General features: G+C 33.8%; 1 pseudogene; it reads left to right on the top strand.

The window, feature by feature from the left end:
* Positions 1–6,296: 6,296 nt before the first annotated feature.
* Positions 6,297–15,793, top strand: LOC128185970 (uncharacterized; annotated as a pseudogene).
* The last annotated feature ends 9,386 nt before the right edge of the window (positions 15,794–25,179 follow it).

Here is a 25,179-nt window from a genome sequence, read left to right as displayed (position 1 = left end):
AGGGATCATGATTTACACAACTTTGAATCTGCACTACCTGAGGATGCTTCCACATTAGTTTCAGCTTTCCTGGCTGATTAGTTTCTGAGAAGAAGATTTTAAAGTTTTACTCTGTATTAAAATTCCTATTTAAAACTTCGACCCCCAATTGTGGCCCCACCCTACCCCTAGGGGTCATGATTTTCACAACTTTGTATCTACACTACCTGAGGATGCTTCCACAAAAGTGTCAGCTTTCCTGGCTGATTAGTTTCTGAGAAGAAGATTTTTAAAGATTTACACTATATATTCCTATCTAAAACTTCGACCACCCCATAGTGGCCCCACCCAACCCCATGGGGTCATGATTTTCACAACTTTGAATCTACACTACCTGAGGATACTTCCACACAAGTTTCAGCTTTCCGGGCAGATTAGTTTCTGAGAAGAGGAGTTTTAAAGATTTTCTCTATATATTCCTATGTAAAACTTCGACCCCCCATTGTGGCCCCACCCTACCCCCAGGGATCATGAATTTCACAACTTTGAATCTACACTACCTGAGGATGCTTCCACACAAGTTTCAGCTTTCCTGGCTGATTAGTTTCTGAGAAGAAGATTTTTAAAGATTTATTCTATATATAAATTCCTATGTAAAACTTCGACCCCCCCCCCTATTGTGGCCCCACCCTACCCCTGGGGGTCATGAATTTCACAACTTTGAATCTACACTACCTGAAGATGCTTCCACACAAGTGTCAGCTTTCCTGGCTGATTAGTTTCTGAGAAGAAGATTTTTAAAGATTTACTCTATATATTCCTATGTAAAACTTCGACCACCCCATTGTGGCCCCAACCAACCCCAGGGGGTCATGATTTTCACAACTTTGAATCTACACTACCTGAGGATGCTTCCACACAAGTATCAGCTTTCCTGGCTGATTAGTTTCTGAGAAGAAGATTTTCAAAGATTTACTCTATATATTCCTATGTAAAACTTTGACCCCCGATTGTGGCCCCACCCTACCCCCGGGGGTCATGAATTTCACAACTTTGAATCTACACTACCTGAGGATGCTTCCACACAAGTTTAAGCTTTCCTGGCTTTCTGGTTCTTGAGAAGATTTTTGAAAATTTCTCGAAATGTTTCATTAATTTCTAATTATCTCCCCTTGAAAACGAGTGTGGCCCTTAATTTTCACAACTTTGAATCCCCTTTGCCTAAGGATGATATGTGCCAAGTTTGGTTGAAATTGGCCCAGTAGTTCTTGAGAAGATGTTGAAAATGTGAAAAGTTTACGGACAGACAGACAGACGGACAGACGGACGACAGACAAAATGTGATCAGAATAGCTCACTTGAGCTTTCAGCTCAGGTGAGCTAAAAAGTGGAAATGTATTACTCCCTTCGTCCAAAAGGCTATCAATTTTGAATTAATACCGTTAGAATTGAAAACAATTATATATTTCTTCTTCTAAATATCAGACGGGAGACAGGATGCAATGATATGATGAGAAATTGAAATGTTTTAGTTTTACTTTAATTGATGGTGTTCTAAATCATGGGTAAGGGGTATTTTAATTATGTATTAAAAGCATGTGTAAATTTAGTGTTTACTATTTCGTTTTAAAGTTACGCATATTCATATTTTTAAGCACATTTCTACGAAACGCGAGATATTATGATGTAAACATTTTAAAAAACAATGAAATGTCTTCACAACCAGAACAATGTCGGTATCTTTGCTGGTTACTTTAGAAAATGTGAAATGGAGCCTGAACTATAACTTTATGTTTATATTGTCACTCACTATTTGCTAATTTTTCCACTTTTAAGTTTGCAAAGTGATTTAAAAATATACAATTTTGTAAAAGATGCCATATAAATCAAGATATACGATTCAATTACCTCAAAAATTTATACTATTTGTTTCATATTTTTGCAATAAAGATTTACTTGTGTACCATATTATTTCTTCGAACAATTAAACAATGGTAATTAAAAAAAACAAAAACAAAAACAAAAAACAACCAACACATATATTGTGATTAGCCGACTTTTTTAAATATAAGCTTGTTCTTCTAATCAACTAACAAGTAAAAAAGTCGTATATGCGCTTAGGTTGGTTATTTATTTTTGATTTTCGGTTTCTCCTTTTATGAATAAAAGTTCATTGATTTATTTATCTAATTATTTATTATATCATTAGTCATCTAATGAATTAATTAAATGTTTTGAAGAATTAATAATGAATTTTACCCGCGTACTTTAAAAAAAAATTGTTCGTAAAAAAAAAAGCAGATGAATTAAACGTAATTTTCAATCAATTTGATAAAGAAATATATGAGCGATTGTGTATTTTTAAATGATGTTTTTACTTTTAAATGACCATAAAAATATGTTCATGTGGTCATCTATAGTTTTTGAGATATGGGGCCCTAAAAAATACATATTCTTTATAATTGGATTTCAAACATCGGGCTCGAAAACAACAAAGGCTCCTACCCTGCATGGGGGCTTAAATTTTCGGTGTCATCTACTAGTGGTATACCGCTATCACTGTGAAAATATGGTTTATTGGTCATCTCTAGAATTTTTTATTCGGGTCCCCACTTATAGAACACTATTCAATCATTATAATGGGGTTTTAAACATCGGGCCCTGAAACATCAAGGGCCCCTACCCTGAGGGCTGAAATTTTCAGAGTCATCTTCAAGTGGTAAACCACTGCCACTATAAACATATGGTGATATGGTCATCTCTAGTTTATGAGACATTGGACCCTAAAGAATGAGACATTGGACCCTAAAGAATATGCACTATTATTATTACAATAGGATTTTAAAAATCGGGCTCTAAAACATCGGAAACAAAATTTCTCTACAACAGAGGTTTAGCCTGGATGAAACTTTCACAAACAGACAAACAGTCTGATAGATTTATCAAGAAATTCTTAAAATATTCTCGTTTAATACAATTTCAGAACACAGAATTATGCATATAAGTGTTTAATTTGTAAAACTTTTTCCAATAAATTACCTAAATTAAGTTCTATGTGTTATTCCATTACACACATGTTCAACTTGCAGCATTGTTTATAAAAATAATAAATAGGCAAAACGAAACTTAACCTGTACAGATGAATGCAGTATACATGTATGCAACCTGGGAGTGTAGAAACATTGATTTTAAACCTTACTGGATTTCCATAAATATTTTTTATAAAATCTGAACCAAAAACGTGAGGGAGAAACCCTACTATGAGGGAAAAGCTACTATATAGTAGCTTTTCCCCCCGGGGGGGGGGAAGGCTACTATATAGTAGGTTTTCCGGGGGGGGGGGGAGCCACTATGGGGGAAAACTGCTAAACAACACCAGCAAGCAATTAAATATTGTGAATAAAACAGACAAAAACCACGTGCGTTTGTTGAATCGTAAACACGTTGTTTGTAGACCGTCATGCATTGCAACTCATTCATTGGATTTGAGAATCCGTTTCACGGAAATACTGTCACGTGTTAAATAATGCTATCCATATAAGGTAGTGTTGGAAGAAATTGTACAATTTTATAGTTGTTGAGAAATCGATCTCGATTCTCGATCCCGAACCAAAAAAAAGATTTTTGTAATTTTATTTTTTTTCTAAAAACTCAGAAAACCGAGCGGCGGGTTTGTTAACCTAAAAATAAAAAAAATGTTGGCCTAACTATTAATAACTCACATTATTTCCTTAATATAAAGTTAACAGAACAACACTATAGGTACCCCGGTACAGTACATGCCGCACTGTTTCCACAAAAAAATAAACCAGGTAAATGAAAAACATCTCAGTTTTATAAAAACTGCTGATAGAATCATATACGTTCAGTTCTCTTAAAACCTTCCAAACGTTTACACCTATGTACAGTATCTTTATTTACCTGGCTAGAGGTTTGAGGCAGATTGATCCCGCATCCGGATTCACAGACACTCTGAGAAAGGCCCGAGGTGTTCCGGATGAGTGATTTTGTGGCGCGTTTGATTGATTCTCACCAAAGCTCGCGAAGGAGAAGAATGCGATGAAACAACAAAGCAGTAAACAAAATTTTGACGATGATAGTGATAGTTAACATCTTTCATCTGATAATTTTGTAATGTACAAGCAAGTTGCTGATATGAAAAAAGTTAGCAATCTCTTCATTTTCAATCTGAACTGTCGATTGGGGGATTTCATTTCGAATTTCCTCTAAAACTAGTTTCGTTATTGCTTGTAACATATTAGAAGTAGACAGTGAAAGGCAAATTTCCAAAAGATAAAATGATTATGATACATGCAGTTGCATAAGAGACATTAATAGCAGATTTACAACTGCTTTAATTCTGCATTATCCTAATATTTTGATGAAAAACAAACCAATTTAACAAGAATATATACATGTATTTCAGACTGACTCATACATGATGGCCAACACCAACACCCCTCTCAAGACAATTTTCAGATGTGAAGGAAGTAATTCTCTCAGAACAGAACCGCAGTGCTTCATATTTTTACGTTCCCCATCAGGTAAGTTGAGGAATATAGTAACTAATGCACAGACTGTGGACAAAAGTATCGGAATGATTTACGACGTCCATGGTATACGGAATATACTCCCGTTTGATTCGATACCGAAAATGGCCGTATTATATATGTAGCTAATATAAACATGAAAACGTCATCATTTTAAAAATACCCAAGGTGTACCATCAAATCGTGTTTACACTGAAAACGCCCTCGGTAAATAATGCGAACACTTGCATTTTTGTCTAACGCAACGTAAATGGTTCCGATACTTTTGTCCACAGTCTGTAGATCTCCCAGATAATAACCCAATTTTGAAAGACATAAGAAAATGTTTAAACATGGATTCCAATGCACAGTTCTCAATTCATGAGTGTAAGATATGCTTAACATGTAAGAGACATTTAGAAAATTGAGTAGAATTTCAGAATAAATTGAATGAAGCCATTAATAGAAAATCAACTTCAACATATTCAACAAAACGAATGGCATTTTCTCAGACTCCTAGTTCTTCGAAAAAAGAGAATGTCAGTGATGTCAGCAATAAAGAGAATATACCTGCCAGGAAAGTCAACTGTAAGAAGAAAAAGAAACTTCTTTTAGAACTGGATACTGATGTACAAAGTGAATCAGATGTAAAGAAATCTGACATGTGATCATAACTATGGAAGTTTTGCATCACCAGTTGATATGGCACATATAAACTCAGTAAGAGCTAAACAAGAACTCTTTTGCAAGAAAAACCACCAGGATCAGTGTTATTCCGCAGATGATATTTTCAAGAATAAAATATTACTGTCTGAAGTTCAAAAACTTATTTTGCTAGAGACTGAAGTCGTTGCGGACAAGTTATGCTCTCTCAGCATTCAACCTGGTCCATCTGTCCTGAGAACATTACAACATCCATCTTGCTTAAAATCAGAGGATATTTTGCATAAATGTCTGCCTGAATTTCAAAACTGTTTTACATTTGTTTTTAGAGTTTTTCAGACATTAGCATCTCCATTACATGCTGATCAACAGAGAACTTATACTTGTAATTCCACAATTGCTATGATGTATGCTATGGCCATGAATAGGAGAAATAAAGATCTGTGTGCCATGCAGAAGATAAACACTTGCATTGCCCTAAGATTTCATGCAGGTAATGACCTCTTAGATATCTTCAACAAGACTAGTATAACCCTTTCTGCAGACAGTAAATATACATTTTTGGACAAAAAGAGAGATTTAAACACTGAAGGCATTGTGCAAAGTGTACAGATGGGAATACGAGGGAAAGTCACAGTTGATAATGTTGATGGAATGACCATAGCAAGAGATGTTAGACTTACTGGAGATGATAAACATTATTATACTTTCATGTTAAATACTGAAATCTGATTGGTTTAGACGCAGTTGATAATCCATTCTATTACCCTCAGCGTTAGCAACACACTTAGCAAAGGGTAACACAACGAATTGTTACATGCGCGTAAATCATGCGCGTAGGGTTCGCAGTAGAATTCATGCCATTTCTATATAAAAGTAGTAAAAAATTCTCTAAAATTAAGACATTCAGTATAATAAAATAGATAGTGCCTGTTTGGGAGGATAATAATTGAAATTGACACCCCTCAAAAACCATTGTCAACCTCCACTTTACGTCGGTTGACAATGGTTTCCTCGGGGTGTCAATTTCAACTGTTACCCTCCCAAACAGGCAATATTTATATACATTGTATTATCATTACACTGCATCTACCTATTACCCTGATCGTGCAGATTTGACAGATCTTAAAGAAAGCACTACCCTAACACCTCCAGAGGAAATTAATTTTGATGTATTCTATCTCAATGCAGAAGAGGAGAGCAAATTAAAAGAAATATATGGTTATATGGTATGTAATACTCAAATTAACTCAATCCATTTTTAATGTGTGTAAGTTAGATGTTAATTCAAAAGTAAGAAAATGAAAATGATTTTTAGTGTATTCATCTTATCTTTATCATACCAGTACAGTGTAACTAAAATTTATTATTGCTTATTTGAATAATATTAGAGGACAACATAGATTTACAATAATTACTATTTAATTTTTGATCAAGGTGGGTCGAACCTTAGTTAAATATTTCCCAGCTATGAAATGGATGGAACCCTGTATCCCTTCACACATTCCTCATCAGTATAGTCAGCAGATGGAAAGCAAGTCACAGATATTTCCCCTGAAGGTAATCTTTTTAAGATTTTCCAATATTATAATTATCAATTTGTCTTGAAGAAAAAGTTATTGTTTAAAAAACCTATATACATGTATGTTACTTACATATACTTACATATGTGCTTACCTGATGTTGTTTAATGTTTCTTATACACAAATGTTATGAGAAAGCACATTTAAAATCAACAAGCGAACATGCAGTAAACCACTAAGTTTCATATCAAGTCGAGTATGAATCCTTTCAGATAATTCTTCAAGATCCCAAATATTATGGTGGTTGCATTTAGGTATTAAATGAACTAAGTAGACATTGATGAATTCTTATGAAATAGCTGGAAGAGGTAAAAACTTTTTCATGATTTAATTTGATTTTGGTTTTTTTCTTTTATGGATTTATATTTTCTATAATATGTTTGTTGCTGTTTTCAGAGGTTGGTTTATATGATAATTACTGACACCGTTTAAACAAATGTTTTCTAGATGCTCTGATCATTGTTCTTTTATAGTTATATGAGTTAATTTGTTCATTGTATTGTTGAATGGTTATGTAAGAAAAATTGTTTAAACACATTTTGGAGATCTGTGGTGCAAAAAATCTGGTGCAATTGCTTGAAAATTTTCTTTGATTTCTGTATTGATGAATTCTTTAATCAAATATGTTTTTATTGCTTGTTAGAGTAAGGATGAGTGGGGCTAAAGATCTCCTTGCTGGGGCTCACACTGCAGCTGAAAGAATGGACATATTTGATCCTGTTGTAGAAGAACTCTTCCATGGTGAGCAGGATTATCTTGAGGTTAGTTCTACTGTTGTTTAAAAGGGCATGGTCATGATTTTGGTCAAAAAATATTTTTCCAATTTTAATGTTACAATGCTTCAGTAAGGCATTTTTAATAGGCAACCAAAATTTGAGTGTCATTCTTTGAGTTATAAGCGAGTTACAGAGATTACAATTCTTTGCTATGTAAACAAAGCTTTTGTTTACATTTTGAATGTTGGAGGAAAAATTCCAGTTTTAGACCTTAGGGTTTGACATTAAGTTTTTGAATTACTAGACCAGTCAGGCTACCTCAGCAATGTTTCACTAGCCCTGACTGCTTTACCACTAGCCCTGACCAATTTTGACAAAAATAGACTAAAAGTAACAACAAACACCAAATATTAAAGACTTTTAGCTCACCTGAGCTGAAAGCTCAAGTGAGCTATTCTGATCACATTTTGTCTGTCGTCCATTTGTCTGTCCTTCTGTCTGTAAACTTTTCACATTTTCAACATCTTCTCAAGAACCAAAAGAAAGTGTGAAAGCATCCCCAGGTAGTGTAGATACAAAGTAGTTAAAATCATGACCCCCGGGGGTAGGTTAGGGCCACAATGGGGGGGGGGGGGTCGAAGTTTAACATAGGTATATATAGAGTAAATATTTAAAAATCTTCTTCTCAGAAACTAATCAGCGAGGAAAGCTGAAACTTGTGTGGAAGCATCCTCAGGTAGTGAAGATACAAAGTTGTGAAAATCATGACCCCCGGGGGTAGGGTGGGGCCACAATGGGGGGTCGAAGTTTTACATAGGAATATACAGAGTAAATCTTTAAAAAATTTCTTCTCAAAAACTTACTGGGGGGTCGAAGTTTAACATATATATAAATAGAGAGAGAGAGAGAGAGAGAGAGAGAGAGAGAGAGAGAGAGAGAGATAGATACTGTAAATTCCTAATTAAACGCGAGGAATAAATATCCGCGTAAAATCGCGAGAAGCATCCTTCGCGGATTTTAAAATCTCGCCATTTTTTTCTGAGAGTTTAAAACTATAAGAAATAAGGAGAAAAGTTCAACGTTCGCGATTTTATATTCTCGCGATTTGGTACAAACCAGCGGAATTAAGTACTCGCGTAATATAAGGAATTTACAGTAGTAGATCTTTAAAAATTTTCTTCTCAAAAACTAATCAGCCAGGAAAGCTCAAACGTGTGTGGAAGCATTCTCAGGTAGTGTAAATTCAAGTTTTGAAAATCATGACCCCCGGGGATAGGGTGGGGCCACAATGGGGGATCGAAGTTTTACACATATGAATATATTGAGTAAATCTTTAAAAATCTTCTACTCAGAGACTAATCAGCCAGGAAAGCTGAAACTTGTGTGAAAGCATCCTCAGGTAGTGTAGATACAAAGTTGTGAAAATCATGACCCCGGGGGTAGGGTAGGGTCACAATGGGGGGGGGTCGAAGTTAAACATAGGAATATATAGAGTTAATCTTTAAAAATCTTATTCTCAAAAACTTATCAGCCAGGAAAACTGAAACTTGTGTGGAAGCTCCTCAGGTAGTGTAGATACAAAGTTGTGAAAATCATAACCCCCTGGGGTAGGGTGGGGCCACAATGGGGGGGGGGGTGGAAGTTTTACATAGCAATCTACAGAGTAAATCTCTAAATTTTCTTCTCAAAAACGTATCAGCCAGGAAAGCTGAAACTTGTGTGGAAGCATCCTCAGGTAGTGTAGATACAAAGTTGTGAAAATCATGACCCCCTGGGGTAGGTTGGGGCCACAATGGGGGTGGGGGGTGGGGTCAAAGTTTAACATAGGAATATATAGAGTAAATATTTAAAAATCTTCTACTAAGAAATTATTCAGCCAGATGATTCTTTATAATTGTTAAAACTTTGGCCCCAGGACAATTATTTGACCTTACAAGAAGGTTCAGAGTTTGATGTAGGTTTATATCCCATGTATAAACTATTGTTAAGGATTTTTTTGAGAACTAAAATACTCAACATGGGATATATAACTATAAAATCATCCTGTGAGAATAGGGACTAATGATTATAAACATAAGAATATCCAGAGGGAAAAATGGATTTTATTTAAATACAGGATCAACATGTATTATTATTCATTGTCCAGATAGTTTGTATTATGACTCCATTAAGCTGATTTTATCATACCTATTGTTCCTCAGGTAAGCGATGTGGCCCATGGCCCTCTTGTTTCTGTTTTATTGTATTGGTTTATCTTTACCAATAATGAGTCATTCAAACCGTATTTCAAATTCAATTTAATCAACTCGTATGTTGAGGATCTTTTTTTTTTTAAGATAACTGTAATCAAACTTTATGATTACTTATCATTAATTTGGCAGAGTTATTAACTAATTACAACTTACCAACTGATATATCAACACTGGGTCTTGCCTAAAAGTAATCAACATCGTTTTGCACAGCATGTGGTTGCATCACCCGTCTTGACTTATTAATCACAACAGGCGTTTACTTAGTCTGAGAAGATGTCTTTAGAATTAGATTATTATTGATTTATTACATCTGGGTTAACATACACAATTGTGAACTCAGTGTACAGGGTAACTTGAACTTTTCTTTCGGAGGAAATTCCGGCGAAGTAACCGATCAAAAAGCGAGTATTTCGCCAACATCATCTCCTAGGTTAGTCATTGGGTTGTACTTAAATTGCGGTAGTTTGTAGAATTTATGCCTTTTATAGGAAAAGGTGCTTTTAAAGTTATGTGCACATTTATTTTTTTTCACACGACCAGTCGGTCTAGTACACATGTGGACATTTTACCCCCCGGACCTATCATTTACAAGACAAAGTCGGTCGGACGTGCCTAAAATGAATGTGTTATAAAACGTTAAGAACTATTTATTTATGCTTAAAATTAATAAGAATTTATTAAGATACTAGACAAGTCAGCTTGAAAAGATTTTTTACTGGTAAATGAACCTATGTAAACAAAAACAGGGCATGAGCCTTGTTTACATGACAAAGAATTGTGAGCCTTCTATCTTGCTTATAACTTTCTGACTGACACTCAAATTTCATTTGATCATTAGAAATACATTCCTAAAGCATTGTAAATATTAGTAACAGAAAAATAAAATTTGACCAAAATCGTGACCAATCCCTTTTAAAATGTGAAAAAACTCAAATTTGCCTATTGTACTGCAAAATTAACATTTATTTTAAAAAGGATTAAATGCGAGAATTTTATCTGTAGAACTTGTTAAAACGATTCTTCTCAACAAAGACATCGCGACAGGAAGGAAGTTTGGCTTTCTTTAGCTTTCTTTCTTCAGCTGAGAAGGACCAACGTAAATGGTCAAGTAAAAGGAGGGTTCCAGGTAGGTATCGTGTTGTTTATTGACATCGACATTTGATTCTTTCAAGATTTTTCTCATGAATCAATAAATAGCTAAAGCTGAGCAAGTGTTCTGAGTTTTATGATTCTTGCCTATTGAAAGCCCGAGTGGGACCAAAAGCTTAATGGAACAGAATTTTCAAAGATCTCACTAATTAGTCTTTCTATCAGGCATCCTATTTGCATGATTTATATAAGCAATGAGCCCTTATTGAATTGTGAAATTCATGAGTTCAAACTCTAGTGTGGGCAGAGTTTGTGATATAATATTTATACCCCCGCAAACGAAGTTTAGGGGGGTATATTGGTTTCACCCTGTCCGTCTGTCTGTCTGTCCGTCCGTCCGTCCGTCCGTCTGTAAACTTTTTTACATGTTGAACTTCTTCTCTAAAACCGCTTATCCAATTTCAACCAAATTTGGCACAAAGCATTCCTATGGTAAGGCAAATATAAATTGCAGAAATGAAAGACATGTCATTATTCAAAGCTGAGAATACCTCGAAACTGTAGAAAAAGGGGGATGCATTTTTAAAAATCTTCTTCTCAAGAACTACTGAGTCAAATTCAACATAGTTTAGTAAAAATTATCCTTATGGGAAGGAAAATATAAATTGCAAAAATTAAGGGCTAATTCTGTTTTAAATTTGAGTAATTTACGAAAATGATAATAAGACAGAGAGAATGAGGGTCAATCAGTTTAACTTCGGGTTCGGTATTCCATATCTCAAAACCCTCTCTGAATCAAAGAAGCGGCCATTTTGAACGTGTAAGAAATGGGTCAATCTGACAAAGATGAATTTGGTTGTTGTGGAACAGTTTGCGTGCTAAAGGAATATTTGAAGCGTGCAAGATACATTAATGCCGATTTTGTGAAGTAAATTGAGATTAAATATTCCAATTTCACCTATGATGGTTGACGGTTTTAGCATGTTTTGATTTTCGTTTCGTTTTCATGAATTACGGTTTATAACTTAGGGGAACTATCGCCTGTATTTTGTAATTTTTACGTATCAATCAAATATAGACATCGGAAAGTAAGACAGCTGACTGTTACTTGCGGAAAATAAGATACATTAACAGGTACGGTACTTTAACAACTAAAATACAAATTCTAATGGTAATACGATATGGTCTTTGCGTAATTGTTGATTACTGCAATGTGTTTTAGGCTAATTGTAAGTATTTTTTTCTCGTCTATTCAGTCCAAACGGAGATTAATATTGCTGATGGAAATACTAAGTGTGTGTACATGTAGCATAAACATAAATTATTGTTAGCTCACCTGAGGTGAAATATACAGAGAAACATCTTTAAAAATATTCTTCTCAAAAATCAATCGGCCAGAAAAGCTGTAACTTGTTTGGAAGCATCCTCAAGTAGTGTAGATTCAAGCTTGTCCAAACCATGATCTCCAGGGGTACGATGGGGCTCAAATGGGGGATCTAATTCTTAGATGCAAATGTATAGAGAAAAATCATTAAAATCTTCTTTGCAAAAATCAGTTAGCCAGAAAAGCTGGAACTGTGGAAGCATCTTCAGGTAGTGTAGATTTAAATATTTTCAAATCACGATCCCCGGGGGTACGGTGGGGCTCAAATGGGGGCTCAAATTTTTAGATACAAATGTATAGAGAAAAATCATTAAAATCTTCTTTGCAAAAACCAGTTCGCCAGAAAAGCTGAAACTGTGCAAGCATCTTCATGTAGTGTAAATTCAAATTTTTTTTCAAATCACGATCTTCGGGGGTAAGGTTGGGCCACAATGGGGGGGGGGGGGGGGTCGAAATTTTTACATAGGAATACAAAGAGAAAAACCTCCTCAACAAAAACCAGTTGGCCAGAAATGCTGAAACTTGTTTGGAAGCATCCTCAGGTAGTGTAGATTTAAATTTGTTCAAACCATGATCCCAGGGGTAGGGTGCAGTCACTGTGGGAGGGTCGAATTTTATATTGGAATACATAGCGAAAAATCTTTAAAAAAATTTCTTCTCAAAAACTAATTGGCAAGAAAAGCTGTAACTTGTGTGGAAGCATCCTGAGGTAGTGTTGATTCATTCTAGTTTTCTCAAACCATGATTTCAGGGGATAGGGTGGGGCCACCATGGAGGGTCAAATGATGGTGGTGCGTGTTATTCGGTATTATCTCTACGTAATAGTTGATTAATGCAACATGTTCTATTAAGATGTTCAGCAATTTCAATCTAAACGGAGATTATTCTTGCTGCTAGAAATATATAACTAAAGTATATATATATATATATATATATATATATATATATATATATATATATATATATATATATATATATATATGATGAAAAATAAATTGAGTTTGTTTTCTCTTTGTTTTAGTGCAGTTTTCTCTTGTTTTTATTGTTTACAAATTCCTATAATTTTACTGACCTGGGAGTCAAGCTTCGAGTTATAAGCAAGATACAGAGCTTTGCGCACAATGCTACTATATGTTTGTACACAAAGCTGAGGTCATGCTTTAGTTTGTTTATATTTTAAATGCAGCTATGCTGAATAGGAAATACCAAGTTTAAAATTCTTAAGTTGAATGTAATAAACTCATGTGAACAAAAACATGACTCAAACCAAGCTATAAATCTTGCTTATGATTCTACGATTGACACTGAAATTTTGGTTTATCAATAGAAATGGCTTGCTAAAAGGATGATGTGCTATAATTACTTTCCGTTGCCCCTTCTTCAACGATGAATTGCATAAAATCTACACAAATTTTTGATAGTTTTTCGAACACAAGTAAATGAAAACAATGCCTTTTAAACAGTTTCTATAGACCTGACACATTATTATTATGAGGATAAAAGCATTATCGGTGTTCTTAAAAAATTATCCCAATGGAAAATCATCTTTGTTTGTACACATTTGTTGTTTTTTTAATAAAGATGAAAATAATGGAAGGGCCTTGGTACAATAGAGCGACACGCCTGCCAATACATTAATTTGAATTATAGCTCTTTAACATATGTGACAACATTTTCAGTTAAGTTTATTTTCTTCAATCAAGTGAGTAAGGATATCAAACGTCAAACGAAATGAATTCATGCCTGGTAAATGACAATCGTCTACAACGGAGAAGGCCAATTAAATTTAATGTTTTTAATTTGAGGAATTGAGCGCATTCATTCTGGTGCATTGAGGTACACTTTTCTTCTTTCACATATAGAATTTTTAAAAATACAATCACTAGCAAGCAGTGGAGGTAGAAAATGTACCTCTATGCTCTTATGTATTTTATTCGTTTTATAAAGTGATTGGAAAGGGGGGGGGGGGGGGGCTAAAATAAAGGGAACTGGAAGTTTACCGTGAACACCACCTGAACATTTAGTTATTTATATTGCGAATGATCTTATTTTCGGTAAAAATGGTATTCCATAAAGTTTAATATGTCAAAGATTAAGTATATGCAAAATTAAGTGAAAAATTCGGATGTAGGTTTTTGCTGAATCTACCGAGGGGCCTAATGGCACAATATCCTTTGAACGCCCATATAAAGCCAGTGTTGCTCAGGTGATCGATGTGGCCCATTGGGCCTCTTGTTTTTCTTTGTTAACTAATTTTTTTTTTTACAATTCTAGAAATTTTTTTTGTATGTGTTCCAAACCTTTATTATTCAATTCAATTATTTGTCCCATTTGAAATTAGCCTTGCGGGGGTATTAGTCCCATTCTAGTTACTTTTGATATCTTTTTAGGCACACAGCGACTTTATACACACAGTTGGTGAAGCCTTACTTATTCAGCTATGTATGAAGAAATTTTCAATGGACAGCTTAGAGAGTGAGCCTGTTATTCTAAATTTAAAGCTGCCAGAAAACATCCGAAACACTCACGCTAAAACAAGAAAACCTCTCTTTTGGAAGATTAATTGTTTAAGAAGTTGTTAATGAAATATTCATGGAATTTCATAACCCAGGATGTTTGCCTCCTGTGCACTTGGATTTTGAGGATACTTCTGTGATTATTCCCAGAGAACTACTCTGCAAAAATGGCTATGTAGACCTGAAAATGTCAACTGGTGAAGTTTACAGAGTATTTAATTCACATGAAACCACAGATGACTTGCAGAACTACTCCATACAATTACTTATGTGGTATATCCATTTTTGTGAATTTCAAGATGGGATACGAGAAGGGGACCCTTTCAGAACCAACATTAACTAAAAAAGAATGATTCCCTTCTTTTACAGTCATTCCGTTCGGTCCAAGTATGCAGTTGAGTGTATAGATTATATCCTCAAAACAGAAGTCATGCTACCAAAACTCACAGCTATGAGAGTTAGACTTGGTAGTTTCGTTAACCCACATGGAAAGAAGGGGGGGGGGGGGGGATAAGCCAGCTGACATGCAACAAGAGAATAACATTCTTGTTCTTAAACATGTTAAAGATGTCATAATAGGTTTAGGTGCAAACAAGACAACCAAAGCTGCGGAACGTGCATCTGCAGCAGCCCCTGTTGTAGCAGAAACTGTAGAAAATTATATGAGCAATATTCGGTGCATATCAAGGAGTGGAAAACACAGTACAAAAGACAATTTGGAAGATGTGACATTTCTTGTTCAAATATTAGGTCGAATAGACCCATTTAGTGTCATTGACAACAGCAAGATGAATTTTTACAATAGTTTCAGGAAAAATCCATTCTCATTATATATATCTTCAGAATTTCATTCCCATCTATTCAAACTAGTTGAGCGCTTGAAAAGATGTCAGAACATTGACCTTGAATACTACAACCAAATAAGGATCATTGTGGCCCATTGGCCTCTTGTGTAACTACTTATTATGTTTACTTTAATATGAAACTCCATAGCAAATAATTGAATTTATATTACCATATAACTTTAAAATCCTGTTGAATCTTGAATATGTTATATTTGCATCTTTGAGACATGAAAGATAAGGATGAATTAGGTTATCAAGGCAAGCAGTACTGTAATTTGTACATTAATAAAGATTTAGTGGTAATCTTGTGTCACTTGAATATCATTGCATCGTGTTACAGTTCACAGTCAGAGCAACAGCACAAAATTTCACACACATCACAACATTTACATTTTTTGGTTCCCTCTTCTGGCTTGTAGTCCAAATGGTGTAGCAGTTGAAAACGCAAACATGTATCTGTACTAATGCAGTATTGGCGCATTGAGTTTTGCATGCCAGGCCTGTTGGTCCTTACATCCGTCTTATTAACATACAAAATAGCATCAGCTGGTAGTCCATCTCGTCCTGCGCGGCCAGTTTCTTGTAAGTACTTTTCAATGCTGGTGGGACATTTAAAGTGCATAACCTTCCGTAAAGCAAGAGCATGTAAACCAATACCATGGGCTACAGTGGCAATTTTTCATTTCATCAGGGTAATGAGTATGGTATTGTGCATAACATCGATTCTCAGTTACTTTCCAAAAACCTATATCCATACCTAATAATTTTATTGATTCCAGATCAGTATAGATGAAGGTGAAAGGGTAATGTCTCCTGTCCTCTTGTAGACCAGTCACAATGTCTCCCAGAATTTTGTCCAGATCGTCCTCTTGTCTTACACTCGGGAGTCTGTCATACTTGTGGTACTTAATATTTGGTCTTTCTGGGGTTTTGGAAATGAACAAAGGATCTCTTAAACCAAGGTTTTTAACTAATTTCTCTTTTGGCGATTGCGAAGCAGTGGCCGTAAAAAGGGACACAGGTACCCTTGGGAAAATGCCCAGCAATTCTTAAATTCGGGCGAAATCCTTCCGAAAGTCCTCACCCCTTAAAGAAAATTAACGTTTACAATTTAACATGTGTAGAGGCATTCCAAAGGAAAATAAGTTTCTGATTTGCAACTGCTTTTTTAATATCATACCATTCTTGTATTATGTGGGCCTCATCTATACAGATGCCACACACATGATCATGCAAAATTTTGCTATGCAAAATTTTTCTTCCTTCTCTTGAAGAAAGGAAAGCCTCAGGATGTGCATATATGAGCTGGTATTTCCCCGCTGCCACATCATCTATTGAAACTTTCGTCTGTATATTTCCAACTTCTTCAGCAGTGTCATCATCATTGTCACCTTGCTTATCGCCATCCTCAATCTACAGGATTTCAACTTAATATGCTCATATTTGTTTGCGTATCTGTATTTTGTACCAAAAAATTGCGAGAAAAAGCGGAGCTCCCCCCCCCCCCCCCCGATGCTACGTGCACGTGAGAATATGGTGCTTAGCTGTTAAGTGGAACCCTCGGACATAAATAAAGTGTTATCGGACAACTGGGTTGATTAGCATTTAAGGTTACACATGCAGGTTTAATTGATAGAATAAGTTAATATTTGGCCTTTAAGTATAAACAATTGTTGCTGTAAGTTGCACTTCAGACTGCCCTCAGGATTTGAACCTGGACTTCCTCAAAGCCAGCCAAAAGCAATTGCTAGGAGCATGAGGTGTGTTGACCAATTACACTAAGGCAGTCTTGAAAGTACATTTACCTACAACACAGAAGGTGTGAATAAGCATTTTTCACTAATAAACTTTTAAAAAATGAATTGCTTTAGAAATGGGAGTTGGTAATTTATTAATATGTTAGAAATTAACTAAATGTAACATTCTTGCAACATTTGGCTGAAAAAATCTAGGTCTTATCTAATAAATCTCATTCTTCTAAATTTGTCTGTATAATCTTCAATATTGATCAATACATATTTTATATATAATGATCATGTAGATTTTAAAAGACATGACTATTTTGATAAGTCCGGACATTTACAGTACCGATCAGACCCAACCTAACACCAGAGTAAACCCGAACCAAACCCTGGGTTTACTTTTCGGGTTTACTATGGGTTTACTTTTTAGCTCACCGAGACGAAGTCAGGGGGAGCGTATGCTATACCCTCGGCGTCGGCGTCGGTGTCGGCGTCGGCGTCCGGACCTGGTTAAAGTTTTTGTTGCAGGTCCTGTATTTAAGCTATTACTTGTCCTATCTCCACCAAAGTTGCATGGATGATGCAACTGGACCTACTTATGGACTTGAAAGACTTGGCTGCTGAATCTGAGTCCTAAATTTCAGATGCTAGAGGAGGTAAAGGTTGTTGGACCAGGTTAAAGTTTTTGTTGCAGGTGCCCTTTGATAGCAATATCTAAGTTCTGAGCAATAGGTTTCGGATGCTGGAGGAGGTTAAGGTTTTTGGAGCAGGTTAAAGTTTTTGTTGCAGGTGCCCTTTGATAGCAATACTATCTAAGTTACTGCTGGTCCGTACTTCACCAAACTTGCATTGATGGTGTGTCTTATGATACTGATGCACAAGGCAGGCTTGAGTGCTGAATTTGAGCTATAGGTTACAGATGCTGAAGGAGGTTAAGGTTTTTAGAGCTGGTTAAAGTTTTTGTTGCAGGTGCCCTCTGATGATTATATCTTAGTTACTACTTGTACTTCACCAGACTTCCATGGATGGTGCGTCTTATGATACTGATGCACCAGACAGGCTTGAATGCTGAATCTGAGCCATAGGTTCGGATGCTGGAGGAGGTTGAGGTTTTTAGAGCTGGTTAAAGTTTTTGAAACAGGTGCCTTCTGATGATTATATCTTAGTTATTACTTGTCCTAACTTCACCAGACTTCCATGGATGGTGCGTCTTATGATACTGATGCACCTGGCAGGCTTGAATGCTGAGTCTGAGCCATAGGTTTCAGATGCTGGACATGGTTAAGTTTTTTGGAACAGGTCACATGTTTAATAGATAATAGTACTATTTCAAACTTGCATAGTTGATTAAACTGTAATATAAATGAATCACAGAGGAAGCTTCAGATGCAGAGCTTGATCTCCATTATCAAGGATGCTAAAAAATATAGCTTAGTTATTACAGGTCCTATTTTCACCAAACTTGAATGGATGGTGTGTCTTATGATACAGGTGCACCTGACCGGCATGGATGTTGAATCTGAGCCATAGATTGCGGATGCTGGATCAGGTTAAGGTTTTAATTGCTAGTGCCCTCTGATGATGATATCTTAGTTATTACTGGTCTAAACTTCACCAAACTTGCATGGAGATGCGTCTTATGTATACTGATGCACCTGACAGGCTTGAATGCTGAATCTGAGCCATAGGTTTCGGATGCTGGATGAGGTTTATTTTTTTTGGAACAGGTCACATGTTTTATAGATGATAGCTTGCATAGTTGATTTAACTATATTATAAATGAAATGCAGAGGGTGCTTCAGATGCAGAGCCTGATCTCCATTATCAAGGATGCTAAAGAAATCTCCTACCTCACTCAAACCTGCTCGATAGATAGATGTGTTTGTTGATAAATGATATAACATGATTCCTATGATATAGAATTGTATGGTAGTAACAATATTGTTTAATATGATACAATATAAAATCATATGTAATATTATAAAAAGTTATATGATACGATATGATATTGTATCAATTTTTTTTTATATTTTATGTTATGATATTGTATCATGATATCGTTATGAATAGTTTTGTATATTATGATACAATATTGTATAATATTATATTGTATTATTAATTTAGTATTTTATCACATGATACTATTACATAAGATATTGCAAAATATAATATTGTATGCTATGATACAATATTATATATTCTATAATATTGTATCGTATGATATTGTATAATATGATATTAGTTTCTGTAATATAGAGTTATATCATATGAAATTGTATAATATGATACTGTAATATTATATAATATCATATCATACGATAATGTATAATATGATATTGGTTTATAATATGATATATTATCACAGCACATGAAATTGTTTTGTATGATATTGTAAAATATATTATTGTATCATATGATACAATATGTATAATATAATATTGTATTATATAATATTTTACTTTATCACATAATATTGTATCATTTGATATGATACAATGTTGTACATATCAAATTATATTGTATCATTTGATACAATATCATATTATGTATAAAAAATGATACAGTATCATACAATATCATACTATTTTATACAATATAATATCATATGTTTCAATTTATGATGTATTATGTAATATGATATTGTAATATAATACTATATTGTTTTATATATTATGATATTGTATTATGTGATCAAATACAATAACATACATAACACAATACAATGTCATATCATACGTTACAATATCATATCTCATCAATGTTTATAATGGTATTTTATTGTATTATATGATATATGTTATAAATATGATAGGATGCAATATTTAATTTTATATTATTGTATTGATTAACATATGAACATATGATTACATACAATTTTTTAACAGATGATGTACGATATTGTGTCACAACAGAATCCATGAGTATCCAAGATTATAAAGTATGATTTTCATTTAATATGATAAAGGTGGTTTCATAAAGGTGAAGTCTCATAAGGGTGATGTCTCGTCTCGGTGAGCTTTGTAATCTGTGATTACCTTTGTTTGAAAATTTGGGTCCAATCATGGTCAAAATTGCGCAGCTTTTGATTTTGGATAGCAGCATATTTTTCTACATGATATTTTATTCTTAAATGACTGAGTAATCCAAGAACATTTGGCATTTTATTTTGCATTAAGGATATAAAAATATATTGTTTAACATATAGAATTATGAAGTTTATAACCCTGTTATTGTTTGACAATGGTAGCTCACCAGGAATAACATTCGAAACATTAAAACCAACTCTTTCAGTGGTCTTTCTGTATATATGAAGACATATCACTCCAGACTGTTTGTACTTTATCACAAGCAATGAAAACATGTATTATTGTTTCAACATTTTCCATACAAAAACTACAACAATCAGAAGTTTTAATGTTAATTTTCTTAAGGTATTTTTTAATGTTAATTTTCTTAAGGTATTTTTCAACAAGAACAATTCTATGCAAAATTCGAAATTGTAACCACTGGGCAGAAGAATCACTAGTTGTTTTATAACAAATTTTAAAAACATCTTGTACTGATATTGTGTCTACTCCATATGGCATAAGCTCTTCCTCCCACTTGCTGATTGAGGTTGGAATAGCCTCATTTTTATTCAAAAATTATAAAAGATTTTTGAACATTTTTCATGGTAATTTGTAATGGTAATTGAGTGTAATTAATTACAATTGTTGATGTAATTGAAAGTAATGTGTAATTGAAAATATTTTCAATTACATGTAATGGTAATTTAATTAATTACTTTCAAAAAAGGCATGTAATTCAAATTACTTTTTCAATTACATTCAATTACTCACTGATGTATTATGTGAATAAGAAATTTGCATTTCCCCTATCCATTGTCTCCCACACTTCCAATAGTACATCAGTTTTAATCAAGCAAAGACGACAGACACTAGGGTAGCTGTCAAGTTAGGAAGAGTTGTTAAATGCATTAACTCTTATTGTTTGTTTATTATTAGATATACATGTTTTTAACATAAACTTTTTTAATGAATGACGATCTAATCATAAGGATCCGAAATCTATGAATATCAATGTGACAAATATTTATTAATTTGTTAGAGACCAAATTATTTTGATGGTATGCTCAATCTCTTTTCCTTAAAATTTTTATAATTTATTGGAATAATTTATGTTTCTTATTGAGTTGGATAAAAATTATCTGTTTATTTTACAATTAAAATCAATGTTATTTGTTAATGAATTGCATAAATTATGAAGTCATGCTTTTTAATTGACCTTGAGCTATGGCTTCAATATGGTATTCAAGTTTTATTGCCAAATTTGTTCACTTGGTTGGTTCCAATAATGACCATTAGACCAATAGGTGTGAATTGTGTTTTGATAACAATTATAGCATGCTCTCTATCCCCGTTTTACCTGTATTTTTCCAATGTGTTTGTAGGAAGAATTGTGGATGTAAATGTTGAGTTTCAGTGTCCAAGAAAGACTTATAGACATGATAGATGTAGGTTAGGGGACATAAATAGTGAACGAGAATGAGCATTAAATGCAGTTGAGAACATCTGTAGGTGCTTTAGCTAAACCAGTTTTCCATGACAAAATTTGTACACTCATGTCAATTCAATAAATGTATTTTTCTGAAATGTAATTTGTAATTTAATTAATTACATTTGCAAAGTAATTGTAATTTGATTAATTACATTTGAAAATCCATGTAATGGTAATGGTAATTTAATTGAAGGATTTTTGCAAGTAACTGTAATTTAATTAATTACTTTCGAATGTAATTGACCCCATCCCTGATCGTCATCAACAAAATCTTGCACAACCTTTATTCCCTTTTTGTACCAGGATTAAAAAAAAACTGGTTTGTTATTCACTTTTATATTAGAGTTATACCACACTGGAATATAATGAAATTTGTTTTTAAAATGCGGAGAGTAAGTAAAAGATTTCATATAACATGTCCAAGCAATCAAAACATATTTCTTAAAGGCGTTATTTTCTTTCTTTTAACAAACATCAAACACAAAACTATCTCCAAAATCATACAATTTCTGTAAAATATCATCTCCATTGAGAGCATAGAAAATATCCATCCATGGTTTATGTGAACAAGTTAACCTTTTAATCCATATACATTTAAGCGATGTAATAAAACGTCTAACATCTACCATTTTCATACCACCTGACAAGTAGACCTTTTAACTTTGTCTGTTTTGGATTTCCATAAAAACTCAAAGATAGCTTGCATATAAATGATACAATCTTTTTTTTTTTGGAGTAGGAAGCGATATAAATAAATGATTTAATTTTGGTACTAACAAACTCTTAATGACAGTGACACAACCAATTTGAGTAAGAATCCTCCTTTTCATTGTTCCATAAGTGCAATGATTTTTGGAATCTGAATACCAAAATCAACAATTTCAGAAATTTCAACAGAAAATTGGAAACCTTATCAATTAAAAGATGTAGATCCCCAGTCTAATTTCCATCTGGTATGATGAAACACTTAATCAGAATTTTTTTTAAACCAATCCACACAATTTTTGTCTTAGATGTATTAAAATTTAAGTCCTGAAAAGTTGGAGTAAAAATCTATAGTTTCTAATGCTTCGAACAAGGATTTTGGTGAACCATCATGGGCTAACAAAGTGTCGTCTGCATACTGTGATATTTTATGTTCTTTATTATGAACAAAAATGCCCTTGTTTTGCTTTATAAGAATTGAAAGGATTTCTGCACATAAATTGAATAAATATGGAGCAACAGGATCTCCTTGTCTACAACCCCTTTGTATGTCAAATTGTTCTGATAAAAAACCACTTTGTAAAATGCAGGCACGGAAATTTGTGAATTTTTATCCACTGGGTAATATATTCTCCAAACCCAAAATAATTTAAACTTTATAAATAAACGACCATGACATAGAGTCAAAGGCTTTTTCGAAATAAATGAGGACCAAAAGCCCTGGAATTTCATGTATCTCTGTGTACGACATCAGATCATAAACAAAGCGATAATTTCCGCTATGTATCTACCTTTTATGAAACCAGATTGTGTATTTGAAATAATAATGTACAAAACTTGTTTGATACTAAAACTTAGGCAACCAGATGACATTTAAAAGGGTTATTGGTCGCCAGTTCTTTAGAAACTGTCATGGTTTGTCCCCTTTTGACAAACATGAAATTATTCCAAGTCTTTGAGAGGTAGGAAGCTTTTTTTAAAGAAAAATACAGTTAATAGCTCTAACAACATAATTTCTAATATCATTTAAAAAAAATTAAAAAAAATTCTGCAGTATACCCATCACTACCAGGGGACTTATTATTCTTCATGTGCTTTAATACGTTAAGAACTTCTCCTTCCTCAATGTCTTTCTCCAGACCTTTGGACGTATTTGTACCTATTTTAGGAGTATTAGAATTCGAGAACATTTCTTCTAAATATATATTAACTAAACTTGAGTCTGCACTTTTATACAGAGGTTCATAATATGTCTTAACTTCATCTAAAATGTCTGTTTATTCATATACATTGCCAGTACCCTCTAATTCAATTTTTTTATTGTTTTATTTAAATAGTTCCTATATTCTAAATTACAAAAATATTTTGAAGGTTTTTCACCCTCCTCTACTAACACATGTTATTACATTTTTACCTTTTGAACGTAGTCTTTATCTGTAAGTAAATAATTATTAAATTTCCAAAGACCACGTCCTCTCCGGAAGGGATTAAACTATGAATTTTCAACTCGAAGTTGTTGTTGAAAAGTATACAGACCCCTCTTGAGTTAGATGAGTATGAATTAAACACACATGTATATCCCCACTGTGTTTCTATGAACTGTTCATGTTCAGAAATAAAATGAGTATCTTGTAGGCAAATGATAGAATAATGTTTTTGTTTATAGTAGTTAAGAACATCTTTACGTTTTGATGGTGTGGTGAGCCCCTGACAGTTAACCGTAGCTATTAAAATGTTGTCAGACGTCATTATATTGACGTAATAGAGAATACCAACAGCAACACATGCAAGAACAAAGAAAGTATTCAAAAATAACACATGCGGGAAGCAAATACCCACGGGGCATTTCAACGTTGAAACAACGTTGTTTCAACGTCAGCCATCAACGTTGAATCAACGCTGAAAAAGGTTGCATATGAAAGTTGAGGCAACGTTGAAAATGTAACGTTGTTTCAAAGTCAAAATTCAACGTTGATTCAACGTAGAAAAAGTGTTGAAATTTGGTTGAAAATATGTGGATATGACGTTGAAAAAAAGTTAAAATTATGTGACTTTTTTGTTAAATTTTTCTTATGAACATATTTTTTAATTATGTTGTGCTGTTTAATGTGTTTTGACACTTTATTAAAAGAATATGTGATCCAAATGTAAATCCTATTTAAATCTTAGTAATAAACGAGTACATCCTTCGCTAACAACTTTTGTACAAAGTCGACGTCCTTATTAAAATGTTAAACTTTGCATTTATAATGTTTTCCATAAGGCTGTGGGAAAATGAACACAAAGAAACCACGCGTACATTCCGCCAAATGGTAGCAATGCTTGTTTTCCATGTTATGGAACAAAGAAGGTCAACACAAAAAAAGTATAGAATCCACAATAAACAGCTAGTTCATCATTTGCACTCTGCAGACTGTTTTAAGAATGCCTCCCAAAATATTCCAATTTAAAGTATAAAATAGTCACAAAAGTTCAAAAGCTTAGAAATCCCGGAATTTTACTGTACATTAAATCCGTGTATGACTGCACGAGGTGTACCTTAGAACTGACTTTCTTTGTTCACCAATAGCGTCTTTAGCGGTCAAGCTGACATTAAGCAGCGTGGTAAATTGCATAACT

Source organism: Crassostrea angulata, chromosome 5, assembly GCF_025612915.1.
Source record: "Crassostrea angulata isolate pt1a10 chromosome 5, ASM2561291v2, whole genome shotgun sequence".
NCBI lineage: Eukaryota > Metazoa > Mollusca > Bivalvia > Ostreida > Ostreidae > Magallana > Magallana angulata.
Note: the sequence above shows the minus strand (reverse complement) of the source record. Positions and strands in the feature narration are given on the sequence as shown.